Here is a 13,852-nt window from a genome sequence, read left to right as displayed (position 1 = left end):
CATGTGTGTACGAGGTGTACAGAGCACAGCCGTCTGTGTACGGAGCAGAGCTGTCTGTGTATAACGTGTGTAGAGCGAAGCCGTGTATGTACGACGTGTATGGCGCGGAGCCGTGTGTGTACGAGGTGTACGGAGCGGAACCATGTGTGTACGAGGTGTACGGAGCACAGCTGTCTGTGTATAACGTGTGTAGAGCGGAGCCGTGTATGTATGACGTGTATAGAGCGGAGCCGTGTGTGTACGACATGTGAGGAGCAGAGCCGTGTGTGTATAACGTGTGCAGAGCGGAGACGTGTGTGTACATGTATGGAGTGGAGCCGTGTGTATACGAGGTGTACGGAGCAGAGCCGTGTGTGTACAAAATGTACGGAGCAGAGCCGTGTGTGTTCGAAATGTACGGAGCAAAGCCGTGTGTGTACGACATGTATGGAGCGGAGCCGTGTATGTACTGCATGAAGTGCACAGAGTGGGGCTGTGTGTGATGTACTTGTAGTGGAGCTACGGGTATATAGCATTTTTGGAATTTTCCAACGCATTTGACACTGTATCACACAGATGGCTAATGGGTAAATTAAGGAGCACAGGCATAGAAATTAAGTTTTTGTAATTAGATCGAAAACTGGATAGAAGAGCGAATGCACCCAAAGTAGAGCTTTTTGGGAAAAGCCATCAACATAGAGTTTACAGGAAAAAAAAGAGGCATTCAAAGAGAAGAACACGGTCCCTACAGTCAAACATGGCGGAGGTTCCCTGATGTTTTGGGGTTGCTTTGCTGCCTCTGGCACTGGACTGCTTGACCATGTGCATGGCATTATGAAGTCTGAAGACTACCAACAAATTTTTCAGCATAATGTAGGGCCCAGTGTGAGAAAGCTGGGTCTTCCTCAGAGGTCATGGGTCTTCCAGCAGGACAATGACCTAAAACACACTTCAAAAAGCACTAGAAAATGGTTTGAGAGAAAGCACTGGAGACTACTAAAGTGTCCAGCAATGAGTCCAGACCTGACTCCCATAGAACACCTGTGGTTACTGTATAAATCGGAAATGGAAGACGGGTTGCATACCGCGCTATAAACCACAAAGCTGGAGTGTTAAAAAGTATTCTTTTATTGAGCCATTCCAACGCGTTTCAAAGGCATGTCCGCCTTCTTCTTCAGGGAAAAAAAGAGAAACAACTTTCTTTTCTTCTCTTTTTTTTCCTGAAGAAGAAGGCGGACATGCCTTTGAAACGCGTTGGAATGGCTCAATAAAAGAATACTTTTTAACACTCCAGCTTTGTGGTTTATAGCGCGGTATGCAACCCGTCTTCCATTTCCGATTTATACAGTAACCTTTACCTTTGACGGGGCCGCTGCTGAACCACTTCAGCACTCATATACATCTGCACAGGGGTTGTGACTGGCACAACCTGACCAGGTGAGTGCACCCATTTTCTCTACCTCTCAAACCCAAATACCGGGTAAGACCCTATTGCGCCTTTTCTTTCCCTGCCACAGATAGAACACCTGTGGAGAGATCTCAAAATGGCAGTTTGGAGAAGGCACCCTTCAAATCTCAGGGACCTGGAGCAGTTTGCCAAAGAAGAATGGTCTAAAATTCCAAGAGAGCATTGTAAGAAACTCATTGATGGTTACCGGAAGGGGTTGTTCGCAGTTATTTTGGCTAAAGGTTGTGCAACAAGTATTAGGCTAAGGATGCCAATACTTTTGTTTGGCCCATTTTTGGAGTTTTGTGTGAAATGATCAATGATTTGATTTTTGTTTCATTCTCTTTTGTGTTTTTTCATTGCAAGCAAAATAAATGAAGATAATAATACCAAAGAATTTGTGATTGCAATCATTTTCAAGAAGAAACTGAGTATTATCTGACAGAATTGCAGGGGTGCCAATACTTTTGGCCAGCACTGTATGTTATTGGCTCCAAAAGATGAGCTAGGGCTTATTTTCTGAGGATGAGTTAGAGTTGTTATTGGTACCACAGTCACACGGTGTTCAGCTCTAAACTAACAGAGTGTCATAGCGACTTCTGACCCTGTTTACACTGCAGATGTCCCTGGTGCTTTTGAGTTGCACACTCAGATTCTGGCGTCGACCAGTTGTGTGCTTATTAGTGATCAGTCTACCAGGAGTTAATTTCTGCCAGCCTGTGGATTGTCTCTAGGGTCACAGGTTACAGGATTTCTATCACAGCCGCCTCTGCCCTTTAAAAGATTGCCAGTATATTCACAAAAAAAGCCGACAAAGAGTCAAATCAATCAATTTTATTGAAATAAAAAAAATAATAAAAAACAGGGTAGGGAAAAATTGATCACACAAACGTAGTAAAAATAAGGGCAATGTGTGATATGTGCAAAAAAAAAAATGTATAGATATAATATACTGTTTAAATAATATAGAAATTAATTATATAATGTCCAATACAAAACTATATACTGTATATACCTAGTTAATATTCGTTAGTCAAGTGGTGTATGTAATATAATATAGTATTGTGGCTATACAGAATATAATAAGTGAAAATAAATATATAGGGCAAATATATGATAAAATTATTAAAGTTAAATATGAAGTACAAAAAAAATTAATAATTAAATATTTATTTTTTTTATATATATATATATATATACAGTTAGGTCCAGAAATCTTTGGACAGTGACACAATTTTCGCGAGTTGGGCTCTGCATGCCACCACATTGGATTTGAAATGAAATCTCTACAACAGAATTCAAGTGCAGATTGTAACGTTTAATTTGAAGGTTTGAACAAAAATATCTGATAGAAATTGTAGGAATTGTACACATTTCTTTACAAACACTCCACATTTTAGGAGGTCAAAAGTAATTGGACAAATAAACCAAACCCAAACAAAATATTTTTATTTTCAATATTTTGTTGCGAATCCTTTGGAGGCAATCACTGCCTTAAGTCTGGAACCCATGGACATCACCAAACGCTGGGTTTCCTCCTTCTTAATGCTTTGCCAGGCCTTTACAGCCGCAGCCTTCAGGTCTTGCTTGTTTGTGGGTCTTTCCGTCCTAAGTCTGGATTTGAGCAAGTGAAATGCATGCTCAATTGTGTTAAGATCTGGTGATTGACTTGGCCATTGCAGAATGTTCCACTTTTTAGCACTCATGAACTCCTGGGTAGCTTTGGCTGTATGCTTGGGGTCATTGTCCATCTGTACTATGAAGCGCCGTCCGATCAACTTTGCGGCATTTGGCTGAATCTGGGCTGAAAGTATATCCCGGTACACTTCAGAATTCATCCGGCTACTCTTGTCTGCTGTTATGTCATCAATAAACACAAGTGACCCAGTGCCATTGAAAGCCATGCATGCCCATGCCATCACGTTGCCTCCACCATGTTTTACAGAGGATGTGGTGTGCCTTGGATCATGTGCCGTTCCCTTTCTTCTCCAAACTTTTTTCTTCCCATCATTCTGGTACAGGTTGATCTTTGTCTCATCTGTCCATAGAATACTTTTCCAGAACTGAGCTGGCTTCATGAGGTGTTTTTCAGCAAATTTAACTCTGGCCTGTCTATTTTTGGAATTGATGAATGGTTTGCATCTAGATGTGAACCCATTGTATTTACTTTCATGGAGTCTTCTCTTTACAGTTGACTTAGAGACAGATACACCTACTTCACTGAGAGTGTTCTGGACTTCAGTTGATGTTGTGAACGGGTTCTTCTTCACCAAAGAAAGTATGCGGCGATCATCCACCACTGTTGTCATCCGTGGACGCCCAGGCCTTTTTGAGTTCCCAAGCTCACCAGTCAATTCCTTTTTTCTCAGAATGTACCCGACTGTTGATTTTGCTACTCCAAGCATGTCTGCTATCTCTCTGATGGATTTTTTCTTTTTTTTCAGCCTCAGGATGTTCTGCTTCACCTCAATTGAGAGTTCCTTAGACCGCATGTTGTCTGGTCACAGCAACAGCTTCCAAATGCAAAACCACACACCTGTAATCAACCCCAGACCTTTTAACTACTTCATTGATTACAGGTTAACGAGGGAGACGCCTTCAGAGTTAATTGCAGCCCTTAGAGTCCCTTGTCCAATTACTTTTGGTCCCTTGAAAAAGAGGAGGCTATGCATTACAGAGCTATGATTCCTAAACCCTTTCTCCGATTTGGATGTGAAAACTCTCATATTGCAGCTGGGAGTGTGCACTTTCAGCCCATATTATATATATAATTGTATTTCTGAACATGTTTTTGTAAACAGCTAAAATAACAAAACTTGTGTCACTGTCCAAATATTTCTGGACCTAACTGTATATATATATATATATAATATATATATATATATATATATATATATATATATATATAATATATATACATACAGTGCCTTGCGAAAGTATTCGGCCCCCTTGAATTTGTGAACCTTTTCCCACATTTCAGGCTTCAAACATAAAGATAAAACATTTAATTTAATGGTGATGTCACAAACCACCGGGGGGGTCACTCAGAAATCCCCCGCGCTGGCTACCAGTACGTCACAATCGGGGTGTAACAAGTGGGGGGTCACCCCTCCTTTATACCTCCCGACCGACAGACAGAGCACGTGATGCGCTCTCTAGCGCCCCTCTTATAGTCAGGCCAATTATGGAATTGCCCGACAATAAGCAAGGAGGCCGCTATACTACTTATGCCGATTATTGAAGGGTCCCCAGTGAGAGTAGGGTATATATTCCCCCGACCTCCGCGGGCGGAATATATAAAACCTCCCCGGATCTCACTGGCCTCCCCCCTTTAATCCTTGGCACAACTCGCTGCCACCAACCGCTTCACGGTAACTATTAGCCGAACACACAGACGTGGGATTCAAGATCGAGATAACAGAACAGCCCAAGATTAATTATATAATTTAATCAGCCTAAAGCACACTAGAAACTACAATATATACAATAGGGAATCTACAGAATATACATATGTCAGAGTACAGTTACAGACAAAGCATGGTTTACAAACAGGTATGCAATTCAATCAGTTACCTTGTGCGTCTGGCCACAGGGGGGCGCTGTAGACCAGGTTTCTAGGAACTCCCACAGATGTTTCCTGCACGTGACCCCCAGCGAAAGAACACTGGAAAATGGCCGAAGTAGGGTTATCAACCTGGGCAAATCCAGGTCCCCTCCTACCTTAGTGACCTCAGAGGGAGCACTGCTCCACCCCTGGCTGGAGTTATGGACAATCCACAACATGGAATATGGGCCATAACTTTGCCTGGGAGCGTCGTAGGCGGACGCCAATGCTCTCATTGTGACAGTTATGAATTTAGCTACAGAATGAGAGGACTCATGACTCGTCTACTAGTTCCACATTGGCTGATATCACGCCTGGGGTATTTCCCAAGCTCCCGCTCCCATAAAAAGGGTGTGCCAGCATCGTCCGCATGCGGAGACACCATTTTTATGGTTGCCATATTTATCGGAAATATGGCTTGCGAGATATGAACCATTTTTTACTGGAGTCGTTCTGTCTGGATACTTCCAAGCTTGCTAATTAGATAGCAGCTCCTACCACAGGGTCACGGCAGGGAGTCCTCCTGTGTCCATTGTTCCCACATCATCTCATCTCCATATCACAGGAGATGGCCATGGAGGTGTAACACCTTCACAGATGCTGGACATTGAGAACAAGAAGGGAGGGGGGCACTGCCAGGGAGTGATGAGCGATTATGACTGGAAGTCATAATTCATCTTCATATCCCGGGATTTGCCTCACACCTCCCCCCTTTTGAGGGCGCTAGGGGGCAGCACACTCCGGTGTTCCCCCGTGCGCCCGTCCGCGACCTCTCCTTGTCGGGACAGCCCGTCTGCGTTACCGTGGTCACGGCCCCTTTTGTGGCGAATGGTGAAGTTGTATTGCTGGAGCGCAAGGCTCCATCGCAACAATCGCCCATTCGTCCCAGAGACGGTGTGCAACCAGCTGAGGGGATTGTGGTCCGTCTCCACGATGAAGTGGCGCCCGTATAGATAGGGTTGCAGACGCTGCAGGGCCCACACTATGGCCAGGCACTCCTTCTCCATCGTGGAATAGGCCACTTCCCTTGGTAACAGCTTCCTGCTCAGGTACAAGACTGGGTGCTCTTGGCTCGCAGAGTCCACCTGGCTGAGCACCGCACCGAGGCCGAAGTCACTGGCGTCGGTCTGTACTACAAACGGCCGCGTGAAGTCGGCTGCCTGTAGCACGGGCGGGCTGGACAGGGCGTCCTTTAGGGCCTGGAAGGCTGTCTCGCAGTCCATTGTCCAATCGACTGCAGAGGGCAGCTTCTTCTTGGTGAGGTCCGTCAAGGGCTTTGCCAGGCTACTATAGCGTGGAACAAACCTCCTATAGTACCCAGCGGTCCCCAAGAAGGACATCACCTGCTTCTTGGTCCTGGGGGTGGGCCAGGATGCGATGGCCTCCACTTTCTCAGGCTCGGGCTTCAGTGTTCTCCCGCCTACCCGGTGACCGAGGTACTGGACCTCGCTCATGGCCAGCTGACACTTTCCCGGCTTGATGGTCAAACCTGCCCGGTGGATCCGCCTGAGCACCTGTGCTAGATGCTCTAGGTGGTCCTCCCAGGTGGGACTGAAGACGGCAATGTCATCCAGGTACGCGGCCGCGTACCCTTCAAGTCCCTTGAGCAGGGTGTTGACCATCCGCTGGAAAGTGGCAGGGGCATTCCTCATCCCGAATGGCATCACCGTGGACTCGTATAGTCCAAATGGGGTAATAAAGGCAGAGCGTTCCCTGGCCTTGCGAGTCAGGGGGATCTGCCAATATCCCCGGCTCAGGTCCATGATGGTCAGGTACTGAGCCCCGGCCAACTGATCGAGCAGGTCATCGATGCGTGGCATTGGGTACGCATCGGCGACCGTGACAGCATTGAGCCCCCTGTAGTCCACGCAGAACCGAGTGGTTCGGTCCTTCTTAGGGACGAGGACTACAGGCGAGGCCCAAGCGCTGTTGGATGCCTGGATCACCCCCAGCTTCAGCATCTCGTCAATCTCCTGGCGCATGTGTTGCTGCACCTCCAGGGAGACCCGATATGCTGAACGCCGGATCGGGGGATGATCCCCAGTGTCCACGTGATGGACAGCCAAGTCAGTCCTTCCGGGCTGGTTGGTAAACAACCCCCGGAAGGGGAGGAGGGTGGCCCACAGCTGGGACCGTTGGTCCTCCAAGAGCTGGTGGCCAACCTCCACATCCTCAATGGATCCGCCGGCCCTAACCTGGGCTAGCATATCCAAGAGGGTTTCCGCTTCTCCCTCCTCGGGCAGGTTGCACACGGGGAGCGCACACGCCTCCCGCTCATGATGTGCCTTCATCATGTTCACATGGAAGGGCTTCCGCCTTCCACGGGCAGGGTCCAGGGTGACCAGGTACGTCACAGGGTTGAGCTGCTGGTACACGAGGTATGGGCCTTCCCAGGCTGCCTGAAGCTTGTCCTGTGGTACGGGGACCAGTACCCACACCTTTTGACCCACTTGGTAGGTCCTCTCACAAGCGTTCTGGTCGTACCAACGCTTCTGATCGGCCTGGGCTTGAGCCATATTGTCGCGTACCAGTTGCGTCAAGGCCTGCATTTTGTCCCGGAAGCGCATGACATACTCGATAACCGACACTCCAGGGGTGGCCAAATCCCCTTCCCAAGCCTCTTTCACCAGAGCCAGGGGGCCCCGCACACGTCGCCCGTACAGGAGCTCAAACGGTGAGAATCCTGTTGAGGCCTGTGGAACCTCCCGGTAAGCAAATAACAGGTGTGGGAGATACCGCTCCCAGTCACGCCCATGGGAGTCGACCAACATCTTAAGCATCTGCTTTAAGGTGCCATTGAACCGCTCGCACAGGCCATTAGTCTGTGGATGGTACGGGCTGGCCACCAGATGTCGCACCTGGACTTGCTTACAGAGGGCCTCCATCAGCTGGGACATGAATTGGGTCCCCCGGTCAGTGAGCATTTCCTGGGGAAAACCCACTCGGGAGAAAATCTCCAGCAATGCGGTGGCCACCTTGTCAGCCCGAATGGACGACAAGGCCACTGCTTCTGGGTACCGGGTGGCATAGTCCACTACCGTCAGTATGAAGCGTTTCCCGGAGCTGCTGGGGATGGCCAGCGGGCCGACCAGATCCACAGCCACCCTCCTGAAAGGCTCATCGATGATGGGCAGAGATACCAGTGGGGCTTTGGGGCGTGGCCCCGCCTTCCCCACTCTCTGACAGGTTTCACACGAACGGCAGTAGGCAGCCACATCGGCCCCCATTTTTGGCCAGTAGAAATGCTGGTTTAACCTGGCCTTGGTCTTAGCGATCCCTAGGTGTCCGGCCATCGGAATCTCATGTGCGATCCGCAACAACTCCGTCCGGAACGGATAGGGTACCACCAACTGTCGGTCCCTGGGCCACGCCTCCGGTGAACCCTGCTGGACCGTGGCCCGGTACAGCCGTCCTTGGTCCCAGACCACTCGCTCCGGGTCCGAGTCCGAGGGAGGCTGTGCCGCCTGCTCCTTTAGAGCTTTCAGGCTGTCGTCAGCTTCGAACGCTGCCTGAAACCCCTGACTAGATGTGGCCAGAATCGACGAGACTGTCACATCTTCGGTCAGTACCCCGGGACCTGTGTCCTGGCCTCCACCTGACTCGGCTGCCACTTGGTCAGAAGGGGAAGAGCTATCGGACCTCCGGGAGGCCCCTTGGCTTCCAGCACTCCCACTGCGGGTGACAGCGGCCACAGCCGCTGCGACCGTGGGTCGTGCCTGCTCCTCCTCCGTTCCTGACCAAGTCGCCGGTTCAGGCAGACCTACCTGGCTTCCTGACACCCCGGTTGTGGGGGAACCATGCACCGAGATCTTACCTGGGAGCACTTCCGCTCCTGGACCGGCCCCAATCTCACCTGCCTGTTCCCCTCCTGCAGCAACAGAACCCCGCTGTGAAATCTCTGGGGACCCCACATTTGCTGTGGTAGCCCCCACCCCACACACTGGTCCTCCCCCTGCAGCACCCTGCTCTCTGCTTATCCCTGCAGAGGGCAACAGATCCCAGCTCACAGGCTGATTACTTGTAGAGGCATTGTCACACCTTTCTCTGACCCCCTCCCCTGTCACAGCTGCAGCTGTGTGTGTGTCTATGGTGTCTATGCAAGCAGAAATATCAGAGTTCACTCCCTCCTCCCTTACATCATTCATAGATAACACATTAACATTGTCCGGAGGCATGTCAGTACTGGCTGAAGGTTCAGCCCTTGGTTGGGGCCCAAACTGGGAGGTTATCTGCCCCAAATCTGTCCCAAGTAGCACGTTTGCGGGGATCCGATCAGTTACCCCCACCTCCCTCACCCCTCGCCCTGCGCCCCAGTCCACATAAATGTCAGCAACAGGCAGCGCCGGGTCAATGCCTCCAATCCCGGAGACAGCGAGGGTTTTTCCAGGGATCAAGTCTTGGGGGGACACCATCTCAGGCCGCACCAGAGTCACCTCCGAGGCGCTGTCTCGCAGTCCCATGGTCACAGACCGGCCGACGGTGACAGGTTGGAAGCTGTCCAGGGACCTACCACCACCCCCACCCACACAATACACCTTGGGCGGCCCTTGGGACGGGGACGGAGCCGGGGCCTTGGGACGCTGAGGGCACATGGCCTTGAAGTGTCCAGGTAGGTTGCACTGGTGGCACCGTCTTGGCTCTGCCACGGGCCTGGAGAGGGGAGTTGAGGGGGACACCCCCTGCAGTCTAGGGGCAGGTGGGGCAGTCGCAGAATTCATCTTACCCCCTCTCCAGGTGCTGCTGGTGGCTGCTCTCCTGGCCTCAGGAGCCCGATTGTTGGTGTAGTCATCGGCCAGGGCAGCTGTAGCCGTGGACCCCTTTGGCTTCTGGTCTCGGATGAACTGGCGGAGATCCTCAGGGCAGTTCCACAAGAGTTGCTCCGTGATGAACAAGTCCAGGATCTCCGGTCCGGTGGAAAGCTGCAGGCCTTGGGTCCAGTGGTCGGCAGCTCGGGCAAGTGCCCGCCGGTGGTCAGCCCAGGAGTCCTTTGGTCCCTTTTGCAGGGTCCGGAACTTCTTGCGGTAGGACTCTGGAGTGAGGTTGTACTGTTGGATCAGGGCCCGCTTGATGGTGTTGTAGCCCTGATCTGCCTCAGCAGGCAAGTCCCCAAGGATATCCAGGGCCTTACCCCTTAAACGGGGGGTCAGGTATTTGGCCCACTGGTCCTTGTCCAGATGGTGCTGCAGGCAAGTCCGTTCAAAAGCAGTCAAGAAAGAGTCCAAGTCTCCATCCTTCTCCAGCACTGGGAAGTCCTCAACACGGACCTTTGGAAGTTTGGTGTCTTGAAGGTCACGTGTGGCTGATGAGGGCCGGAGCTGAGCTAGCTGCAGCTGGTAGTCACGCTCTGCCTGGCGCTCTTCACGTGCTGCTTGCCGCTCCGCAGCCTCACGCACTGCTTGCCGCTCCGCAGCCTCAGCGTCACGCGCTGCCTGTCGCTCACGCTCGGCCATGAGTATCTCGTAGGTATCCCGGTCTCCAGCCTGGAGAAGGGCCATAGCCATTTGAAGAAGGCTATCCGAGCCTCCCAGGCTCGGTGGAATGGCACGTGGTGATCTGCGGCCCGCTGCGGAGCCTGGTGATTCACTGTCCATTGCAGAGCGGAGGGCTGGCATCTGGCTCGTTGAGGACCCTTGGGTGAGCTGCTCCTCATCTTGTCCAGCAGTGCCAGGTTGTGCAATGTCCTCTGCAGAGCTGTTTTCTGGCGTCGAGCTCCTGGAGGACTCGTGGGCAACCTCCTCATTACTGTCCACAGCACCGTCCTCCCTCTCTTCGGCTCCTGCTTTAGCATTGGCCAGTTGCATAGCTCTGCTCCTGGTGCCATCAGCCATTCTTGCAGACTTTTGGTCACTGACACAGAACTGACACCTGATGCCTCCACACACCTTACAGTATCTGCACTCTGACACTCTAGTGTTGAGCTAGTCTGAAGACCCCAGCAGCCACAGCTGCTGCAGGCAGTCTTTAGTGTCTGGGAGTATGGGTCTCACACTCACACACACTATTATCTCGATCCCACCGCTATGCCACCAATATGTCACAAACCACCGGGGGGGTCACTCAGAAATCCCCCGCGCTGGCTACCAGTACGTCACAATCGGGGTGTAACAAGTGGGGGGTCACCCCTCCTTTATACCTCCCGACCGACAGACAGAGCACGTGATGCGCTCTCTAGCGCCCCTCTTATAGTCAGGCCAATTATGGAATTGCCCGACAATAAGCAAGGAGGCCGCTATACTACTTATGCCGATTATTGAAGGGTCCCCAGTGAGAGTAGGGTATATATTCCCCCGACCTCCGCGGGCGGAATATATAAAACCTCCCCGGATCTCACTGGCCTCCCCCCTTTAATCCTTGGCACAACTCGCTGCCACCAACCGCTTCACGGTAACTATTAGCCGAACACACAGACGTGGGATTCAAGATCGAGATAACAGAACAGCCCAAGATTAATTATATAATTTAATCAGCCTAAAGCACACTAGAAACTACAATATATACAATAGGGAATCTACAGAATATACATATGTCAGAGTACAGTTACAGACAAAGCATGGTTTACAAACAGGTATGCAATTCAATCAGTTACCTTGTGCGTCTGGCCACAGGGGGGCGCTGTAGACCAGGTTTCTAGGAACTCCCACAGATGTTTCCTGCACGTGACCCCCAGCGAAAGAACACTGGAAAATGGCCGAAGTAGGGTTATCAACCTGGGCAAATCCAGGTCCCCTCCTACCTTAGTGACCTCAGAGGGAGCACTGCTCCACCCCTGGCTGGAGTTATGGACAATCCACAACATGGAATATGGGCCATAACTTTGCCTGGGAGCGTCGTAGGCGGACGCCAATGCTCTCATTGTGACAGTTATGAATTTAGCTACAGAATGAGAGGACTCATGACTCGTCTACTAGTTCCACATTGGCTGATATCACGCCTGGGGTATTTCCCAAGCTCCCGCTCCCATAAAAAGGGTGTGCCAGCATCGTCCGCATGCGGAGACACCATTTTTATGGTTGCCATATTTATCGGAAATATGGCTTGCGAGATATGAACCATTTTTTACTGGAGTCGTTCTGTCTGGATACTTCCAAGCTTGCTAATTAGATAGCAGCTCCTACCACAGGGTCACGGCAGGGAGTCCTCCTGTGTCCATTGTTCCCACATCATCTCATCTCCATATCACAGGAGATGGCCATGGAGGTGTAACACCTTCACAGATGCTGGACATTGAGAACAAGAAGGGAGGGGGGCACTGCCAGGGAGTGATGAGCGATTATGACTGGAAGTCATAATTCATCTTCATATCCCGGGATTTGCCTCACAGGTGAAGAATCAACAACAAGTGGGACACAATTGTGAAGTTGAACGAAATTTATTGCTTATTTTAAACATTTGTTAAAAATAAAACACTGAAAAGTGGGGCGTGCAATATTATTTATCTCCTTTCCTGTCAGTGCAGCAAACTCACTCCAGAAGTTCATTGAGGATCTCTGAATGATCCAATTTTGTCCTACATGACTGATGATGATAAATATAAGCCACCTGTGTGTAATCAAGCCTCCGTATAAATGTACCTGCTCTGTGATAGTCTCAGTGTTCTGTTTAAAGCGCAGAGAGCATCATGAAGACCAAGAAACACAACAGGAAGGTCCATGATACTGTTGTGGAGAAGTTTACAGCCGGATTTGGTTACAAAAAGATCTCCAGGGAGGCGTGGCCTGGACCTCATGTAGGGAGGAGGCAGCACAAGAGAGCTCCTGCCTGGATCCGCTCAAAATCCTGAATACCGGCCCTGTTAATAGGCATAACTAACCGGAAAGGCTGCAATATTCACCCAGGCATCTGGAGAGGGGAGGATACTAGCACCATGCCAACATCAACAAGAAAGATAAGGATAAAGACGCACAGGAATGTGTCCCTGCAGTGTCCAAGATGGCACCGGCAAAAACCAGGCCCTCCGGGAGTGCAGAAGTGGGGAGATATGCCAGAGTACCTCCTGTTCCTGATCTGTCTTCTGGGGAGAAATCTGTGAGACACACTGAACATAATGTGGAGGATCCGGTGAGTAATTTGAGCCCTGTTTGTACAGCAGCTCAGCAAATACAGAGGCTGGGGCCTGTGATTGAAGGTGGGGGAGGGAGAGATACAGTGCCTACAAGTAGTATTCAACCCCCTGCAGATTTAGCAGGTTTACACATTCGGAATTAACTTGGCATTGTGACATTTGGACTGTAGATCAGCCTGGAAGTGTGAAATGCACTGCAGCAAAAAAGAATGTTATTTCTTTTTTTTTTTTTTTTTTTTTAAATTGTGAAAAGTTTATTCAGAGTGTCATTTATTATTCAACCCCTCAATCCACCAGAATTCTGTTTGGTTCCCCTAAAATATTAAGAAGTATTTCAGGCACAAAGAACAATGAGCTTCACATGTTTGGATTAATTATCTCTTTTTTCCAGCCTTTTCTGACTAATTAAGACCCTCCCCAAACTTGTGAACAGCACTCATACTTGGTCAACATGGGAAAGACAAAGGAGCATTCCAAGGCCATCAGAGACAAGATCGTGGAGGGTCACAAGGCTGGCAAGGGGTACAAAACCCTTTCCAAGGAGTTGGGCCTACCTGCCTCCACTGTTGGGAGCATCATCCGGAAGTGGAAGGCTTATGGAACTACTGTTAGCCTTCCACGGCCTGGACAGCCTTTGAAAGTTTCCACCCGTGCCGAGGCTAGGCTTGTCCGAAGAGTCAAGGCTAACCCAAGGACAACAAGGAAGGAGCTCCGGGAAGATCTCATGGCAGTGGGGACATTGGTTTCAGTCAATACCATA

At 50.2% G+C, this 13,852-nt stretch overlaps 1 protein-coding gene across 1 annotated transcript in view; it reads right to left on the bottom strand.

Moving 5' to 3' along the window:
- The window catches only part of LOC142312908 (uncharacterized), a 171,318-nt gene that overhangs the window by 33,676 nt on the left and 123,790 nt on the right, over positions 1-13,852 (bottom strand).

This window comes from Anomaloglossus baeobatrachus, chromosome 5 (genome assembly GCF_048569485.1).
Source record: "Anomaloglossus baeobatrachus isolate aAnoBae1 chromosome 5, aAnoBae1.hap1, whole genome shotgun sequence".
Taxonomy (NCBI): domain Eukaryota; kingdom Metazoa; phylum Chordata; class Amphibia; order Anura; family Aromobatidae; genus Anomaloglossus; species Anomaloglossus baeobatrachus.
This window is presented reverse-complemented; position numbering and strand designations above follow the sequence as displayed.